The sequence below is a fragment of the Equus caballus genome, chromosome 1 (assembly GCF_041296265.1).
Source record: "Equus caballus isolate H_3958 breed thoroughbred chromosome 1, TB-T2T, whole genome shotgun sequence".
Lineage (NCBI taxonomy): Eukaryota > Metazoa > Chordata > Mammalia > Perissodactyla > Equidae > Equus > Equus caballus.
In genome coordinates this window covers 196680163-196695310 of record NC_091684.1, presented here as the reverse complement: position 1 = coordinate 196695310, position 15148 = coordinate 196680163, and the positions used below count along the sequence as shown (strand labels likewise).

Here is a 15148-nt window from a genome sequence, read left to right as displayed (position 1 = left end):
GACTTACCTCACACTCAGGTGGAACCAGCTGCATCTCAGCGTTTGCACGCCTATCCCCAACACGCAGCTAGAAACAAGTATGTCTCAGCAGCCACCAGTCCAACTACTAATTCTACGTAGAGATGGGAGAGAACCCAAGAGCACCGGAAGGATCTGAGAACTCCCTCTCAAGTGAAGAGGGCCTGGGAAGCAAACCCTCCTTCAAATACCCAGCTCAGGGCTGGAGAAGTGAAAGGAATGGACCGGAAATCTAAAGACTGAGCATTTCCCCTCGAGAAACCCCATTAAGATGGTCACTTTGGATATATTTTTGTCTCCTCTGTCCCCAGCCCCACCCTAAAGGTTGAAGACTCACACAGTAGTTGGAAGTAAGAGAGAATCAGACAATCATATTTTTGTTGCCTATTTGAGAAAAATCTATAACCTCTCTATAAGCATTTGCAAAAATATCTATGAAAACAATGGATATTTTATAATTTTAATATATATGTTATACAAACATGTATTTACATATTATAAATATTTTTGTATGTTTATATTATATATACAGCATATACAAATCTTGATCAATATGAATTCCAGAAAACTGGCTAACAGCAAACGTTTAAAAATGTCACAGATATCCACGTAAAGTTCCATTTGTTTCAAAGAATGGACTGAGTGAGACTGCTTTCCAAAAGAAATTGGAGGTGGATTTCACACTGCCCAACACGGCCCGGATTGGGTACTGATGATGGCCCCTCTGAGGTGGGGGGTTGGAAACAATCATATATTTTTTTCTCTCAGCAGCTGAATGGTATGAAGGTGGCAAAATGAGTCACAGAAGAAACCAAACTGATAATTAAGCCCTAAAGAATGACTGTCCACAGCTATAGCAACTCAAAGGCAGCGAGTGACTAAAAGCAACAGAGACAGGAGCTGGTAAAGTGGCTAATGATGTTCTATTAGAATTCCACGGAAAGTAAAAAATAACAACTACTTCTATTTCATTTATATTTTCTTCTAGCTTGTGACTTCTCAAGTCAATGTTTTGCTCACTAACCAAGCCATAACCTCATGGAAATCTGCCCATTAGCTTTTCAGTTATGGGGGAGAAATCAGAAATCTGTATCTTCTGCTGACCTAGGACAAGATGGGGTAGGTGTTGCTTCAAGGAGAGTTTGCATGTTTGTAAAATAATGCTTTGGAAAATAAATCTGTGCATGGTAAATATATAAATCATGATGCTACCATTCCTCAAACTAAGTAGATTTTCAATAAAATATTTGTTGATATTAAGAAAGTTAATAGTTCAAATTCACATACTTCAAATTCAAAGTTACACGGATTGATTCTCAGCTACATAAATTTTATGGTATTAAATGTTTAGATAACACAGAATTCTGATTACTTCAGAAAGAATAGTCTCTGAATTTTCTTACATAAACGTTAGTAATCTATCTCTTATTACAGGATTTGCAAGGTTATCATTTTCTACAGAAAGAAGCTTAAAAACGATGACAATGAAAATTTAAATTAAACCCCCAGAAGGGGTGGCTTGTGGTGACCTACGTGGGTGTAAAATCTACTACAAAAATATTCTCTATTGAATTTCATTCTGCAGAAGTGAGATTGCATGTTTCTCCTGCCTGTCACGTTTCATGAGGAACTTGTATTGTTTAAAGACAAAAAGAAAAGATTAGGGACTTTTTTTTTTTTTTGAGATCCAAGACAGGTATATATACCTTATCTATAACAAGAGAATTTAGCACTTACTATAAGTTCATTCCACTTACAATATTTTAAACAAAGCTTTTTGCTTTTTCATGCATGAAACCAGCTTGTGTAGGAGGTAAATCGTGCAATAGATATCCTGAATGCATCAAGTTTCCAGGAATAACAGCTGCAATGAGAGGAAAAGGAGGAAGGAAAAGGAGCATCCATTCCTATTTTGTGACAGGCATCTCTGCTAGCTTATAAGGCCTAAAATGAACAACTACTGCAAAAGAGATTTGGACTGATGAACCTAAAATTGGAGAGTACTTGACATGCCTGGGAAGGCAGCCACGTGAAAGATTAAAATAGCCGACTCTGATTTCGGCTCCATTGAAGAGGAGCAGACTCAGTCAGGGAGGATGACTCGGAGGTACGTTCATTTCACATGACAGTATTGTCACACAGGTGCCATTTATTTGCTAATAAAATTATTCCTAAAGGTTTGTAATTTCACTCTTATAATACTTGAGCTATGATTTTTTAAATGATCTGTCTGTAAATATGAAGCCTAATTTAGACACATATTACATTTGGTCAACATGAGTACAGCACAGAGAGAAGAAACAGTTCTGTGCATTGGGTTCTACCCAGGGCCGTGCTGAAAAGCTTTGTATTGGGGAATTCTTTGGAGTTTTTTTTAGTTTGGCTTTTACTTCCAGTAAGTTTGCTTTACTCCCATCACTCAAACATGCAAGAGTGGGGTTTACTGACTTTTCATCCCTGAAGAGCTTACTGTCATTGACAATGTGATTTTTAAACAAAGGTTCACCTTCAGCTCACATGGAGCTGATTGCTGTTTTCTTTTAAATAGATGAACTACACCCAGCCAACGACCGTGGCTTTACGAGACTGCTTAGTGGTATAGTCGGTGGTCAATCCTTCAATCCCGGGTCAGCAAGAGTTCTGCTGGAACTTTCTGATCCTCGAGAAATAAACTTACTTTATATGTTTAAAAATAAACTTCTCTATAGAATTATGGTGAGGATTCAAATGAGATCATGAACATAAAGAACTTAGCAAAATATCCAGCAATGAAGTATTAAAAGTCAACCATTATTTTTTCTAAATATAATTTTAAAAATTTAGACAAGAATCTAGATGACAAATAGAAAATGTCCTGGTTCTGCCGTTGACTCTACAAACCAGAAAAGGGCCAGGATAATATGACATTTATGATTCAAGAACACATCAAAAACACAAGTGGTAGCCTTTCCCACTGTAGTCTTAATAGTGTTCTGTGAAACTGAGAATCAATTTCCAGGCAGAGTTTTTCATATAGAGTCCAAATGATCACAAAGGACATCAAAGATGACGCCACACACAGGGAATGCGATACTGCCCAGGCAGGGGGTGGCAGAAGCGCATGTGGTTTGACTTTTTAAAGTAGAAAATAATAAATAATTGGTAAAGTTGCTTTCAAATACATCATTCATTAACTATCAAATTATATTTTAAGCATTTAATATCTGAAAATACTTTGAACTCCTGTAATAGTATACCAGATAAGTAAAAATTGAGACTATCCTAACAAAAGTTTTCTTTTCCTTTCGCTAATCAGATTGGCAACCTCGAGAAGTACAAATTTTGGCGAGGCTACAAGGAAACAGGCACTCTCTCTTTTGTTGCTGGTGAGAATTCAAATTTGTGCAGCCTGCTTGGAGGGGCGTTGGTAATATCTAACTCAACCATACAAGTGTTTGCCTTTTTGTCCAGCAACCCAAGTTTTAGGAATTCACCCTAAAGATATGCCCGATAATACAAAAATACATCTGCGCAGTTATTCATGGCAGCGTTGCTTGTAACTGTCTGTCATCTCCCATGTGGCCTTATATTGGGAAGGAGTTGGAGAAGCTGGTACATCCACACAATGGAGTACTACATTTCTTTTTTAAAAAAGAGAGATAATGAGAAAGAGTCTATGAACCAATATAGAGCAATATCTAGGATACACAAAGTTAGGTGAAAAAGCAAAGTAAGAAAGAGTATCTTTAGTATACTACCTATTCTTGTAAGAAACAAGAGGACCTAGGAAAATACACAGATATCTACTCATTTTTGTACAAAGAAACACACGAAGAAAAAACTAGAGACCAGGGAGATTGGGTGGAAGGGTGACACGTTTCTCTCAATACACCTTCCGCGCAGTTCTGACTTTTGGAACCACATTAACGTTTCACATAGTCAAAAATTATTAATTTTTAAAAATCAACAAGATTGGGTAAAAATCCTAAAGACACGAAAACAAATGAATCAAACTATACTTCACATGAATCCTCACTGAAGGGGGAGAAAAAGAAAGTATCTTTTGAATATAATATTAATATTATATTAATAAGATTGAATTCTGGATAGACAGCAGGTGTGCTTTTTCAGTGGTATAGGCCAGCAAGTCTCAAACTCCTTTCTGTATATTCTAGGATTAAGCAGATTAGCAAATATAGATATCTGTACTTACTCTGAAAAGATTCAGTAACAAATTTATAATCACGTGTATTTTAAGGGCGACTACAAATGAACAATAAGAGGCTTAACTCTCACAGTTGAAAATAAGGGAAGAGGCTTCCTTCCTCCCTTTTCATAGAGTGTGCCCTTTAGAGCTCCTGTCCTCTAAGCTCATTCTCAGTATCACTGAATTTTATGTAAAACTTTTCGGAAGTTAAATAAAACTCTTGTCAGAGTTAAGACCCAGCAATGTCTTTCTCAAGGACCTGGAAACCATCTCTGGAATGTCATCATCCAGGAAGACAGATTCCCTACTCCCACATCCTATGGGAGGGCAGGAGGCACCTGGGGTGGGTCCCTGCTCCAGGTTGCCATGGATTGTACTCCTTGGCCAGATAGAAGGGTGAGGTGTCTTCCTGTCTAGGTAATCTCTTAGCAGATTGCCTGTGAAGAGCACCCCATTCCAGATTAATGCTTATTCAATGATAGAACTTTCTTTGTCTTCTACCTTTGTGGAGAGGTTTTCTAGGCTGGGAGGAGATTTTGGTTTGTAATTGTATTTCCTCAACAGCAGAGAAAGGGAGAGAAGAAGAAAGAGGGGGAAAGGGAAGCGGGGAAGGAGAAGGAGAGAAGGAAAGGCAAACGTGGTGAAGGGTTGATATTTAGGGAACTTGGATAAAGATTACAGGGAGTTCTTTGCACTGTTGTTTCACCTCTTCAATAAGTTTGAAAAAAAGAACGAACAAAATGGAGGAAATAGCACAGAAGTACAGGACAAGTGCTGAGCGTGAAACTCACCAGCCTCAGGAGAGTTTTACTGGGGAAGTCCAGGGCCTCAGCGCCTCTCTCAGAGCCTTGTTCCACTGGTCACCACGAATGAGAACACAAGCCTGGTTTGCAACTCGCTAGTTTATCACTTCAGGACAATGAGCAGAACTTTTCAGGACTGTGTAACTCTTAGCTCCTAGCACTTTAATAGGAAACACTTTACTCAATCTTGTGACAAATCAAGATGCAATTAAATTTCCAAAAATGACTGAGAAGTTATTATCATATTTGATTTGCTAATTTGGAAATAAATGCATTATGCAATGAATATTTAGCAAATTCAGCAAATCTGTTATTTCCAAAGGCAAAAAATATTTGTAACTCACTCAATATAATAAACAACAAAAATTATAATCTATACAAGAAGAAATCAACCATTTCTTAAAATTGGAGAAGGTTTTAATAGCTTGTAATCAACCTTTTGCTGTAAAAAAAATAACTGTATTGAGCTTCAGTGCAGAAGAAAAAGCTTTAGCATCCTTGTAAACTGTCTGAAAGGGAAATGTCTTAGTCAATTCTAGAAACTAAAAATACCTACCCATATCTATGTCTACTAGGAACACTTATTTTCATATCTTTATACAAGTCAGTTCTACAAATTCAGTATTCCAGTGTCATGTGCCCACTGTTGTGGTGGATTGGCTAATATCTTAAATGATGTACACTCCTCACTGGCTATAATGGTGTCAGATAGTTCTTTTTGTCTAACCAGTTAATTTTATTATTCAAACCATCTTCACTCACTCAACTGATAGGAAAAGTAAACAATGTTGAGTGTCAAAAAGTAAAGAAAAAAGCCACAACTTGTCTCATCTTCCTTTTCCTGTATTCCTATTACCCTTTTGCCAAATATTATTTCAGTTCTATAACACTAGCTTGATTAATTGCATTGGCCAAAAAAAATCTAAAAGCACACGTTTACAATTATTGTAACATAATAATAGCTAATGTCATGAGAACTTGCTACACGTCATGTACTATGTTATGCACTTACATTTAGTTTATTTCTTACAACAACCCGGAGAGTCTTACTGTCTCCAGTTAACCTTTCTGGGCTTCAGTTAGCTCAACTATAAAGTAACTTTTCCAAGGACACAAAGATGTAGGTGGGTGGATCAGTTTAAATCTAGCATTGCCTGATTTCAAAGCCTGGAAAAACTATCCACTGCAGGAGTATTTCTCAACCTGGATTCGTCATCTGAACCACAGAATACAAAAAATTACGTGACCATTTTCTCAGTTATTTCAAGGTACAAAACTAGACTAATTCCAGATGCATAGAAGAGAAATCAATTCATTAGCCTCTATTCATTAGTGATTACTATGTGCTGGATAATGTGACATGCACTACCTGTATGTTAACTCACTTAACACCAAAAGCCACTCCGACGGAAACACGGCATCATCTCAGGCTTCTAGACGGGGAACTGCTCAGAATGGAGAGATGAACTGATCAAGTTCTAGAGACTCTAAGTGGTGGTAAGAGAACAAATAACAAGCATAGCATCTTAGATGCAGTACTAAAGCTTACTGAGAAGCGGGAACTCCGTTAATGAATGGGCCGTTCACTCTGTCATTTGTTCTCAGACTTGACTGTATCAGGTGCCTGAGTTCCACCTTAAGAAATTCTAAAATAATTGATCTGGGTCATCCTAGGGCATCAAGATTTTTAAAGCTCCACAGACAACTTGAAGGTACATTCAAATTCTACATAGTTTCAAAAATCATCTCCCTCTCCAATAAAAGTGACCAATTGTCCTAGGCACTACAAAGATATACCTGGTTTTATCTCAAAGAGAAGCAAAGAGGTTATCTGATGCATCTCACTGATTTCATGCATGATCTCTCAATTAGCCAAGCCAGGAGAAAGCATAAACTATTTTTACAAAGAACTACTTTCTGTCCACTTTTCATATACTAATATATGCTCCCCCCATCAGGAAACTTCAGAGGGAAGCTCAGTTGTGATGTACGTTATCTAATAATTGCCTGAACTGATCATTATCACCACTTAATTTGAACAGAGGGCTTATCTGTGCTTTGCAAAATCTGAGAGGTAAAAGACTAAACAGGCCCGAGCAGGCCTGACACAGGCAGTTGTGGGAAATAGTGTAGATTCACAGAATCAGAAGCTAGAAGGTCATTCATCTTACAGATAAGCATGGTTGGAAAGGTGCAGTGAATGGGCCAGACTTCATAGCTGAACTGCAGTGCCCCCAGCAGTAACGAAGCACCAAGTAGAACCACCACTGTTGAAAAGTAAGTTTTTGCTTGAGTGGCCCTCTATGGCTGGGTCTACTTTTTTAGTTTTGCTCATCTTGCCTCCCTCACTCAAGGCTCACACAGAAAAAAGAAAGACAAACCACTTGCATATATTTGCACATAGCAGATGGGCAAATGAGCCACCTTTAAAGAAAAAGAATCTTAAAGGAGAAAAGAGAATGTTACTGGTATCCAGGCTACCATATTGATCCTCACTCCTATACTTATTAGTTATGTGATGTTTGGCAGGTAAATAATCTTGAGAAAGAACAAAGCTGAAGGCATCACACCCCCAATTTCACACTGTATTACGAAGCTACAGTAAACAAAAGAATATGATATTGTCATAAAAACAGACACAGAGATCAATGGAACAGAATAGAGAGCCCAGAAATAAACCCGTGCATATGAGGTCAATTGATTTTTGACAAAGGGGACAAGAATACAATGGGGAAAGGACAGTCAATTGATTTTTGACAAAGGGGACAAGAATACAATGGGGAAAGGACAGTCTCTTCAATAAATGGTGTCGGAAAAACTGGACAGCCACATGCAAAAGACTGAAACTGGGCCACTGTCTTACACCATACACAAAAATCAACTCAAAATGGATTAAATACTTGAAGGTAAGACCTGAAAATGTAAAACTCCTAGAAGAAAACAGAGGGGATAAGCTTCTTGACATTGGTCTTGGTGATGATTTTTTGGATTTGACACCAAAATCAAAGGGAACAAAAGCAAAATAAACAAGTGGGACTACATCAAACTAAAAAGCTTCTGCTCAGAAAAGGAAACAATCAACAAAATGAAAAGATAACCTATGGAATAGGAGAGGATATTTTTTTTTTTTAAAGATTTTTTATTTTTTCCTTTTTCTCCCCAAAGCCCCCCGGTACATAGTTGTATATTCTTCATTGTGGGTCCTTCTAGTTGTGGCATGTGGGACGCTGCCTCAGCGTGGTTTGATGAGCAGTGCCATGTCCGCGCCCAGGATTCGAACCAACGAAACACTGGGCTGCCTGCGGCAGAGCGCGCGAACTTAACCACTCGGCCATGGGGCCAGCCCCTAGGAGAAGGTATTTTTAAACTACATATCCAATAAGAGATTAATATCTGAAATATACAAAGAACTCATATGACTTAATAGTAGAAAACCAAATAACTCAAAAAATAACAAAGGACCTGAATAGATATTTTCCCAAAGAAGACATACGCATGGTCAACAGGTACATGGGAAGCTGCTCAACATCGTGAATCATCAGGGAAACGCAAATCAAAACCGCAAGGAGATATCAACTCCGACCTGTCAGAATGGCTATTATCAAAAAGACAAGAAATTACAACTGTTGGTGAGGATGTGGAGAAAAGGGAGCCCGTCTGCACTGTTGGTTGGAGTGTATATTGGTGAAGCCACTATGGAAAACAGTATGGAGGCTCCTTAAATTAAAAATAGAACTGCTATATGATCTAGCAATCCCCCTTCTGCACATGTATCAAAGGAAATGAAACTATGATCTCAAAGAGATATCTGCACTCTCATGTTCATTGCAGCATCACTCACAGCAGCCAAGGTATAGAATCAAACTAAGTGTCCCTCAAGGGATGAATGGATAAAGAAGATGTGATATATAAATACATGCACACACACACAACGGAATATTATTCAGCCTCAAAGAAGGAAATCCTGTCATTTGTCACAACGTGGATAAACCTGGAGGGCATTGTGCTAAGTTCAATAAGCTGGAGAAGGACAAATACTGCATGGTATCATTTATATGTGGAATATTAAAACAACAAAAAGTTGAATTTTCTATTCTCAGAAACTGAGAGTAGAAAAGTAGTTGCTAGGGGCTTGGGGTGGGGTGGGGTGGGGTGGGGAGAGGTTGATAAAAGGGTGCAAACTTTCAGCTCTAAGATGAATAAGGTCTGAGGATCTGATGTATAACGTGGTGACTCTAGTTGATAACACTATATTGGATAATTGAAATTTGCTAAGAGAGTAGAAGTCAAATATTCTTCACCAAGGGGGAAAAAAAGTTGTACATGTGAGGGGATGGATGTGTTAATTAACGTGATGGCGGAAATCCTTTCACAATGTACATGCATATCAAATCATCGTTTTATTCTGTAAATATCTTATAACTTTATTTGCCAATTATACTTCAATAAAGGTTCCACTAAGATACAAATTTTGTTTTATTTTCTACTATAGACCTACTTCTTTAAATAGTGCCTGGTACATAGTAGGAATTAAATAAACTTTTTCTCCCCATTTCTCCAGTTGTGTTTTTTATCATCTCTTGCGTCCCCCACTCAGTTGTCTCTCACTCTGCTTACATTTCTTCCTTTGACAAACTACCTTTCTTTTCGAGGTTTCTCTTCTGTTTTGTTTACTGCTCTCTGCCTTGGGGTAGTTTGCTAAACTAAAATCCTTCATGAGTTTTCATCTGCTTACTGTTTTCCTCCACTGGCCTTGTCTTGAGTTTTAATTTGAATACTCTGAGTACTGCAGACAGAAATTTCCATTTTACTTTACCTTTCCTCGTCAAAAAATTATTAATAAATTAAACAGCAAATTTTCAATATTAAGTATACGCTTGTTGCTTTTATACATTGTAGAGAATACAAAAGAATTTTAAAAGAAAGTAGCTTCCTTAAATGAACTGAAAATATAGTTGGGAAGGAAACATTACAGAAGAAATATAAAAATATTTGCCTCAAAGTGGTAGCTCTGTTACTATATGCAGCATAGGTTGAGAAGAGAAAGCTGATTTAACTTATCTTTACCCTTACAGTGAAAAACATACTTTTCTCCTTACTCAACTTTCTGTTTCATATAAAAGAGAATTTTGCTTCTATTACTTGCTTTAAATTATTATTATAGAGAAGCATAGCATAGATGAAAGGAGGAAAAATACCTAGTGAACCACAGGGACCCGTCACCTAGTTTTCAGGATTGTTGCCTCAACACCAACCATGTTTCATTCACACCTACACCTACTCCCCAGCCCTTTCCTGGATCATTGTGGAGCCAATCCCACATATCCTATCATTTTATTTGTAAACATGTCAGTGGGAATCACAAAACAATTGGATCATTTTAAAGACAGAGCAACAATGTCATCATCACACTTACATAAGGGAAACAGGAATTTCTCAGCATCATCAAAATCTACTCAGTATTCACATCATCCCGGTTGTCTTATTTTTAGCGTATTTTTTAGTTGAATAAGAATACAAAAAAGTTCGTTATGTTTGCAATTGATTAATATCGGCTGAAGAGTACTTTTATTGATACATGTTGAATTTCTAAAGCTAGCATATGTTCCTTTTGATTGTGAAAGCTTCTGTCTAATCCTGTGCTGGAGAACATATCTGACCACTGGCCATAACCCTGGGAAGACAACTGAGATATCAGAGGACGATTTCTGCACAGCCATTCCTGCTTCACTGGTTGCAGACGAGACCTTCTTGCAAGTAGTCCAGACCTTCTTACTAATCCATCACTCGTCCCGCATTGAAGTGGTCCTCTGATTGCCTTACTCCAAGAGCGCACTGCCCTGCCTGAAACGACAGTGAGTGATTCTCATGCCAGAGGGATTCTTGCTCTGCCTTCTTACTGGCACGGGCTGTTACTCCATAGGAAGTTATTCTGTTTAAGTGATAATAGTCATTTGATTTCTGCTGTCATAGCTGTATGTGATTTCCTTGCCAAAAAAAGTGTAGCACACTGTCATAGCAATGATTTGAAATAACTCTTGAAATGTCAAGGACTTTTTCTTTAAACAATAATTAGCAGATTAAATGCCAACAAGTACATTTAATAACCCTGATATTTTGCATTTGGACCGTAGCCAACATCATCAGCAAATGTAGTCACTTAAGGATCTCATAGCAGTCTGATGTTGAATTAAAATGTTATTTATTCAGTTATATTTTAATTACTCAACAGTAACTTCAACTATATAAGGCATGTGCAGCAAGTAGTGAAAAGTTACACTGGGCATAGAATTTGCTAAATAACAGTAAAGTATTTGAAAGTAAATTGTCATTTTAGTTTTTGCCTTAAAATTTTTCATATAATTTCATTGTACTACCATCAACGTTCAAGTTTTCTGAATTCCTATACACCGCTTTAGAAAATATGAACATTAAATTAATTAAATAATTCATTAATCCAGTGAATATTTAATGCCCACTATGCGCCAGATACTAATTTAAGGAGTAGGTATAAAGCAGAGACTAAAACGAGAAATCCCTGTCTTCGCATGAGCTTCCTTTAAATAACCCTCCTGAAAGAAAAGAGGGAGAAGGAAGAAAGAGTTCTCACTGACATTTCAGGAAAAAAGATGAGTGTGTATATTAAACATCTAACACTTTCCAGACTGTGCGGGGACAACAGAATGAGTTGGAAACATTCCTTCCCTCCACCATGCTTTGAGAAGCTGAGAGAACAGAGTTGTAAGTAAGTAGCAGATGAGGCAAAGAAAAGAGTCGGTAGCAGAAACACCCTGTGAAAACTGAAGGCAGTGTTAGTTGAGGAGAATATTTAGCAGAAGATAATGAGAGAGAAGGAAATAGAACATGAGAGGATATGGAGACAGACTTCCCCACCTTATTCAGATCTAAATTCCTGGACAAATAGATTAGGTAAGATTGATTTAGCTTTAATTTGCTATAGATTGATGTATAGGACAAGCTGTTAAGAGGCACAGCCGCGGATTGCTAAGTGTGGGAGTTGGAATGACATTAGCAACTAGGAAAGTCAAAGCAGCAAAGTATGTTGAAATAAAAAAGTTTACTGAATCAAGTTGTAGCATTTGAACTAAATCAAAATATACAAATCTCTCATGAATGGATATCTGATTCTATAATTGAAAGTTTATGAAAATTAAGAAGTTTCTTCCTTTCATAATCTTTTTCTATAGAAAATTTCTTACCTCTCAGCACTGGAATAAAAAAAAAAAGTTACTTCTTTTGGTAACTTTTGGACTTTATCATCCTATTTTTTTCTCTCTCGTATGGGGCCACACTCTCCCCACATCAGAAGCTTTGAGGCATATGCTCCTCCCTAAGCCTGGAGGGGTCCTCTCACGCCACTAACTGTGAGTTCCTTCTCCTCCCAAAGCCTTAGGAAGCCGTCCCTGACCTCAGACTAGTCAGCACTCCCTCCTCCATGGAGACCAATTACTTCTGCAAAACACTGATGAGACTTTCAAGTATTGATTAATGTCGACATCTTTCCCTGGACCGTAATCTCATAAAGGTAACAACCCAGAGTTTGCTCCCCAGGGTAGATCCTCAGTAAACATTTTCTGGAAAGTTAATTCAGTAAGTTTCTTAGAACCAGCTGTCTCTTCTCAAGCATATGAAACTCCAGTCTAGTGAATGTATAACTCTGAAGGGGGAGAAAACACCAAACATCTTTAATAGAATGAGTATTGATGCAGGATTATTGAAAACCCAAGGTAAGACTCTCTGTTGACTGTTTCCTGATCAATACCTCTGTAGAACCAGAATGCAAATTGCTTGTACGCTTTCCATATAGGAAGGCAGGCCCACAAAATTCTTTAAAGAAACCCATCAGAAAAGCAACAGTGTCCTGAAAAGTCATCAAAGAAGGATTTAGAATAGACAATCCTCCCCAATATAAAGTCATTTAAAAATGTAACATTGATGAAAAGTTCTAAAGAGTCAAAATAGAACAGGTGTTACTCCTTACTGGAGTCATCAGAGGCCTCATATCCCCAATGACAAGGTAAGTGAATTTCACAGATTTTGGTCCTGGTAAGTGGTTTGGGTACTTGACAGACTGGCTGCCTGCTCGGTTACAATCTGTGTTTAGATCTGGGCTGATTTGGAAAGAATATTGAGATGCTGATGCTGTTGTTTCAGGTGGAGCAGGAAGCAGATGGGCTCTGAGAAAGAACCTTCCAGAAGCAAAAACGAATAGACAGCACACAGCAGCACCCTCCCAGTGGGTCTGTGTGCATTTCTGTGCATGTGTGGTTTTTAGTCTTTCTTCATAGACCTTGGCAGTTGGATTATCAGGAGATTAGGAGCTGTAAAGCACAAATTTTAGAAACTTTAAAGCACAAGCAAAAGTGAAAATAAAAATCAGAGAGGCAAAAGAGGAATTAAAATACTGGTCTTCTGAGGGACATACAATTTAAACCAGATCCTGGCAGAACAACTCCTCAGACAAAGCATCTTAAGCACACATGTTCCCACCTAAATGTTGATTCTCCTTTGCAGAGAAATGTATTCCGTCTTATGACCCTTGCAGAATTTTTGCCACCCTTGTGTGACTGTTATTTTTTTGTTTGTATGAGTCCATTCAAAAGTAGGCAATTGGGAGCTAAGAGTTTCAAGTAAAGATCAAAATTATATGCAGTAAAACAATAAATAAGAACCAAAAATACCCCAAAAGATAAAGGTTTTGAAAAGCTCAGAAAGAATGCAAAAGTAATCTGTTCAACTGATGTATTCCCAATTCAGGAAAAATTGAGAATTAGATTTTGCAAAAATATCTGTCCATTAAAGGTAGCCATCCTTACAAGGTCTCTCTCTAGACAATTAAATGACGTGAACAAATGCTGAGATGCAGTTCTGCCTGCAGGCAGGAACCCGAGTTCTGGAAGAGCACTTCAATGCAAAAGCGTAGATGATAAATGTAGAGAAAGCGAAACGGCTGCTCTTTCCCTCTAGAATTCAGTGGTAACAAATACACTTTTAAAAGATACCATTATGACCAGGGCCCAGGAGCAAGAGGCACACGGATGAAGAAGAACGCAAAGGACTCTCATTTCACTGACAAATCATGATACTACTGAGATTATTATAATTAGTCCAAATAGTTTCCAGTCTCCAAGAAACAATGGAATCATTGCCTCCTGCAGAGACACTGCTAACTCACCAGTCCCTTCTGTGAGATTTGGAAAAAAACCAACTTTCCTTCCTTGGGGCAGGCTTAGCCCAGGACCAGGGTGGGGTTCTGCAACACGCACCCCATTAGCCCAGCTCCCGTCTGCAGGACACAAGTCTCACAGTCTTGCTCCTGGTTGTGATGAAACATTTCCATCGCTGCTTTTAGGTGTGATGCAGACAAAGCTTTCATCTTACCTGACAAAGGTCTTGTATCTAGCTCATATATGACTGTAGGAGGAAAGCATTTACCTATTTAATTTCTTCTATTTAAGAAGGTCTATTGCCAATGCTGTTTAAGACAATTGCAAATATATTTCTTGGTAAATAGACCAACTAAAAACAGTTTATTATTGTGTTATTAATATTATTTGAAATGACGATGAAAAGTAAAATATAATGTTTAATTACTTAATAAGGCCAGACTATGCTCCCACAGTCAAGTGATGATTATTTGTCTTTCTCATACACATTGGATGAGGGACTGCAAAATTAACTACACCTATGAGAGTTTTTTAGTTTAGAAAAGTAAACATAACAAGAACACATCATCTTAAACATACATTCCTAGCTATTTTCAATAAGTTATCTTCTCCACACATGGGGGGCATTATTTACATACTTATTTAGTCATGAAATGAAAACATATAGACACAACGGAAATTCTGTTGACCAGTGCATGTAAAACTCAGTCAAAGCAGGGAATCATAAAAAAGTAATAGGTACATAATGTGAACATGTTTATTTTAACCTAATATAAAATATAGTTTGTCTTAACTATACTAATTAAATTAAATTTTGTCTTATAAGTATAGGAAATATATCTGCTAAGCAAACTATGGGCAGAATGCTTTTAGAAGTTTGCCAGTATTTGCAATCAGTTATAATTAGTCTCAGCCACCTGTTAGTATAATTAGTGGCTATCGACTGAATGTTT

At 37.6% G+C, this 15148-nt stretch overlaps 1 long non-coding RNA gene across 1 annotated transcript; it reads left to right on the top strand.

Moving 5' to 3' along the window:
- The first annotated feature begins 1006 nt into the window (after nt 1-1006).
- Nucleotides 1007-13706, top strand: LOC138925275 (uncharacterized). The gene is made up of 5 exons (XR_011441202.1): nt 1007-1137; nt 1453-1714; nt 1820-2125; nt 3314-3383; nt 10632-13706. It is a non-coding gene; the product is annotated as an uncharacterized lncRNA (long non-coding RNA).
- The last annotated feature ends 1442 nt before the right edge of the window (nt 13707-15148 follow it).